Source organism: Lolium rigidum, chromosome 1, assembly GCF_022539505.1.
Source record: "Lolium rigidum isolate FL_2022 chromosome 1, APGP_CSIRO_Lrig_0.1, whole genome shotgun sequence".
Lineage (NCBI taxonomy): Eukaryota > Viridiplantae > Streptophyta > Magnoliopsida > Poales > Poaceae > Lolium > Lolium rigidum.
In genome coordinates, this window is record NC_061508.1 from 30,650,261 (window position 1) to 30,656,260 (window position 6,000).

The following is a 6,000-nucleotide window of genomic DNA, read 5'->3' on the forward strand; positions in this document are numbered from 1 at the left end:
TGAATAACATGAACTCAATTAAGATATTGAATTGAATTTGAATTCCACACTATAATACTAAATACAATATGTAAAAGTTAACACATTTGATAATTCAAAATAGATAGATAATTTAAACTTTATTATAATTATCATAATTCAGTTATTTACAACTCCATAAAAAGAAACCAAATTACAAAGAATAGAAAATGGAAATAAAAGAATTCCTAAATCTAATCTTCTCCAATTCCCCAACATCTTCTTTTCCTGCAAAAGTAGACAAAAACAAAAGAGGATTGTTGATTGGTTAGAATATATGCATCTCCTGAGGAGATGCAAATTTAATGTTGGAGCTAGTACTTAGGAAACCTGGGAACTAGTCCAGATTTCCTAATTTCACTCGGAATCATCAAGTTAAGTAAGTAGGCAACACTTCGAAGGCAACATGAGACAATCGGAAGAACATTTATTCCGATTCCAGCGAAAGCATCAATAAGGCATCATCATTTCGAGCGGCTAATCAACCTATCTTTAGGCAACAATGACAGATAATTGATAGGCAGCTAAGCGGACAAAAGGCAACGGTTTATCAAGTGACTAATGTCAAATTAGCACTAGCTCCTTATAGAAAATTAAGCCACAACCTTTTCCATTTAAATTTGGATTCTATATTGACATGAAATGGTCAATATGAACCAAGCCAAACAATTTAGAAACCATCAGGGGAAGCCCACATGAATTATACACTTGGATGTAACAAAAATAAATAGCCAGTACAAGATAAGGACAACCTGACGTTGCTTGCACAAGGAAGAAGAGAAGATCAACTTTGTAGCATACACTAGAGGGCAGGAGCACACACACAAGTAGCTTACACCACACATGCATGTCATGTGCTTGTCAACCATACAACATCGGTATAAAAGCCAAACATCGGCGAACTATGCTTGGTAGTACTTCACACACACCTCAGCCGAACCAGGATATCAAGAACAACTGTAGCTAGAACAGCAAGAACTCCTCATGATCCAATATAACAACACAGGTAACAGCCCACCAGCAGCTAGATCATTAGGAAGAAGAAGAAGAAGCAGAGAGCAGGTGCAGGCTAACCACAAGAAGTAGTCAGCATCCAGAAGATAGGCTACCAAGTGCAGTAGTACAATCTCACTACCCTCCAGCAGGTTTTCATCTAGGAGGATGGAGAGATAGATTTTCTCTCAGATCTGCATAGTGGTGCTATGCAAGAATCATCACAGAGAAATTGTAAGCCACACTTTAGTATCTGTTCTTATCCAGTACATTTGCCTCAGTCTTTGCATCACAGGCAGGGCCCAAGAATCAAGCAGCAGCATCTGTTCTTATAAATTTTTATACAGTACAGCCTTCACCAAAATCCACTAGCTGTAGAAGCATACTTAGGGTCCAGGAAATCATCCTAGGCCGACCAAGCAGTACCATAACAGCAATCAGGGGCTATAAGCATACAAGCTAATACAGCAAGCCATCAAATAAATTGCCAAGTCGAGCATCAAGTAATTATATAATGCATCCTTCAGCAGAAGCAACATAACCAGTCATGTATGCCTGGGTTGGTACAGCAAATCCAAACAGGGGCATCACAAGAATATAACATCCAGTAGAGCAATTACATAAGGTTACATACTGTCCAGGAAATGTTTCTGACCAACCAAGTAGTACCAAAGTGGCAGCACAGCAATATAAGTATAAATATAAGCTCATTAGCAAGCCACCAAACCAAGCATCAATCTACAAGCAAATATAAATGCCTCTCATATTTCCAAATTCAGTAATAAGGTACACAGGAGTATAGCTGAATTACTCCAGCTGACTGAACTGTACAAGTTCAGTTTCGTCAGTCATAGAATGAGCAAATCATCCAAAGTGAGATACCAACATAGTACAAACAGCTAGTAGGCAATTGAATCGAGCATACAACACTAGATCATCTAACAGTAGTATCATTTGATAATCACCATGGACATGCAGCAATCGGGTCAGGCACACCCAAATGCTTGGCCAACAAATTTAGAGATATAGAGAATATATATAGAGAGAGAGAGGAGGGGTATAGCTCACAGTGAGTTCAATCGAGAATTGCAGCAGTAGAAGAAGTTGACGCCGGGGTTGCGTCGCGGCACCGTCCCACCGGCGTCGAGGTCGAGGATGCAGTGAGAACAGCGTCAACCCCACCAGTTCATGGACGCCGGGGTTGCGTCGGCGACGCCGTCCTGCCGGCGTCGAGTCACCCACCAGTAGTCACCGCATTACAGCACCATAAGCAGCAGTACAACATCTCCACACCAGCACCACACCACCAGTACAAGTACACGGACGCCAGGGTTGCCGTCGAGCACGTTTACAAGGGCGTGGAGAGAATGGCGCCGATGGGTTTGTGTGGAGGAGGTCAAGGTGTAGCGTGGAGGGCCGTAGCTAGCCGGAGTAGCGACGGCGGTGGCCTGAATCTCCACCGGCGGAGCAAGGGATAGCCGAGGACTGGGCCGCGCGTGAGCGCCGGTCGGCGTCGAATCGGCGGGCGCTGGTGGTGGATACCATGGCGGCGTCCCGCCAGTGGGAGACGACGCCGGAATCGACCGTCGACGACCGGAATAGGAGGCAACTAGGGTTAGTCTGGGGCACGAACCTCGGCAAAAGGGGGCGTCTCGGCGAGAGATAATCGGTTGAGTAGAAGGGCGGACTGGTGGCGGAGCTGCACCAACAAGTGGCGGCGGTAAACACGGCCGGCAGCGGTCAAGGCGAATGCTGGCGGCGGCGGCATCGCCAAGAGGGGAACGAGGACGACCGTGTTCGTGTGTTTGAGGAGAGGAGTAGCGAGAGAGAGGGGTCGGGCCGGTGTCGGCTCGACCGGGTCGAGTCCGTTTGGACCAGAGCCGGGTTTGGGCCAAACCGGTTGGGCCGGTCCATTTAATCATTTAACCATTATTAATTTAACTTATTTATTTATCTTCTAAACAAATCAAGTCATGAGAAACTCAAAAGCTAGGTAAATTGTTCATAAAAATAAGGATTTATAAAAAAACACAAGTGAAAACAGAAAACAAATACCACCAAGGTCAAAGAAAAATAAAATGAACTTCTCACTAATCCTAGGAAATCAATTTTAAAATCTTAACTATAAAAACCTAATTAATAAACCTGTAATTTCCTTGTTCCTATTGTCACACCAAGAAAATAGTATATATTATTTTGTGTTAAATTTCATATAATACAAAAAATTGTTTCTTTATGGTTATGTTTCATCATTTGAAAATCTTAATTGATCATTACTTCCACCATTATTTAAAAACCCTAAACCCTAATAGTATATATCATATTTTAAGTCTTTTAACAATAATATAATGTTAAACCCATTATTATTATTTCAAAGTTATCAATCACTTCAACTTTATAATGGAGTTATTAACTCATGAACTATAGGGTAATTGGTAAACCCTAGTTCCATGAGGAAGAAAACTAGAAACCCATTATTCCATGTGTAACCCTAAAAACCTAACTCCATTAGGAACCTAGCTTCATTATTCTTTGTGAACCTAATTTGGTTCTAACCTAAACCCTAGATAAGAACATGTGATCATGATACTTTCTTTTCAATCATAGATCCATAGCAACAATTAAATGATTGCCATGTCCACATAAAATGTAGAAGACCTATCACTAACAGGAGGGGTATCCCATGTGTTCATCTTCATCAGACCTAGATGATCAAATGGGGTTAACCAAATGTAAACCTAGTTCCAATCCTCAGAGATATCAACCTTACCTATCCATGCTTAGCATCACACCATTGTGATGGACTTCAATAACAACTATGCCAAATATAGTGCATTATCTAACTATATTCCATTAAACCCTACTAAGTATTAGATACTTATGAACCATAATATCCAGGAGCCAACTATGCCCTATTTTAGTGGATTCAATAGTAAAACCTAGACAACCTCAACCTTAATTGTAATACTTCTTATTACTTAAGAAGTATGTTCTTCAAAAGTTATTCCTTTGAACTAAATAAGGAGTAGCCATCAAACCTGCTCAATAGGACCTATAAACCCTAGCCAACTATCACCAACAAGGTATAGCCAACCTTGATAGCAACTATTGGTAATTAAAATATTTAAGCTTAATTCAACAATACAAGCCTAGTAGTTGATGAATCTAACTTTGTTGGGATCCATCTAATATTTACTCCAGCAGACCACTTGAAACCATAGTCAACCATAGAAACCCCAAACCTAATTATCATACTTGTTCTTTATCAAAGAACATGTTCTTCAAAAGTTATTCTTTTGAAGTATATGATAATTAATCATTAACCATGCCATATAGTGTTAAAACCAACCACTATTCATTACATGTTAAGATTATACCACAATGTTATTGTTATGTGCTATTATTGTTATTATGTATTTATTACTACACTTGCTTATGATTCTAACAAGCAACCAATTCTTAATAAGAACCTTGTTTGTGAATCTTTGAATCACTCTAAAAGTGCAACCCACTTTGAACTAATCACTCACTATTCCTAAATCATCGGGGTTAGGTCACGCTTAGAACGATTGCATCTCATACTTATGCATTATTGCATCCTTGGCAATCTTTTAAACATCGTCCTTACCGGACGATGATGCTATTTCAGAATTTGGAGTTATTGCGTATCGAAGACCTTGTCTGCATAATCTTGCAGTCAAGAAAGGCAAGTTCATCACTTGCTCATGTCATTTGATTATTTCTATCAAATTACTTGCAAAGTACTATGGTTATCACTATTGCATAAAAACCAAAACCACTACTTTCATAACTATGAATATGACTATGTGGTGGGCAATGGAACCATGGATTGTGTTGATATGGTGGAGGTTCCATTGCACGGGTTTATATCCATCTAGGATTAAACAACAAATGTCGCCAGTGATTCTTGTGCCGTAATACCCGTGTTAACCATAAGATCCGGAGTGGGACGGAGTAGTCAAAAGTGTTTCCACCTCTCGTTCATCAACGGATGCGCTTTACCGTAGACACTTGTATCTTGTCGGCAGCAAGCTGGTAGGGTGGGGAAGCCCTTCTAAGTCCCCACGGACACGTTGCTACCGTAGACACTTGTCGTTCGAAGAACAAGCTGGTAGGGTGGGGAAGCCTCTAAGTCCCCACGGTAATGCGGTCTATGATGGGTTGCAGCCACCGGCGTAGGAGTGTATGGTAAGAGCCCAAGACCGTTGTCGTGGTCGGGGTCCACCTTGAAATCTACGGGAATAATGGGACCGACGTGGACCCAGGGTCGGCGCATGCAACAACGGGTGGGTGTTCGAGGTAGCGGAGGAACATGATTGGCTAGACCTTATACCGGGCCTCACACCAAAGGAAGTGTGGACGGGTCGCCCCCGGTTGGCACCAAGGTTAAGATCTCTTATGGGTAAAGCAACACACCTCTGCAGAGTGTAAAGAACCGTGACTCGTCACTCCTCGTTCCGGGATATGGAACTGCGAACGCGGCCGGAAAGGAGCTCCATGAAGTTCTAGTAAACCGGTGAAGGCTGACGGACATAGTTCTTCCGAATAAAAGCAACCTCTTGAAGAAATGGTTATGAAAACTTGCATTGGTATTAGACTTTGCGGTCTAATGCCGTAGCTAGTGCATTAAACACCTCTTTCCTATAATGAACTTGTTGAGTACGCTCGTACTCATCCCACTCTTAAATCCCCTGCTTAGATATGGAGGCATCGAAGGAGGATCTACAATGCAACTCGAAGGCCGAGGAGTCAACAACTACTTCAAGAGACAGGACCCTGTCAGAGGAGTCAGATACCACATCCATCAAGGAGAAAACCTAGTTTAGCCATAGAAAGGAACTAGCTTCCTAAACCTAGCTCCTAATTAGCTAGAATCTATTCTTAGCCTCTGTAGCTAGTTAAATACTCTACAAATAGAGTTCGTGATAAGATTAGACTACGAGTCGTTCTTCTGGAGTTTATCTGCAG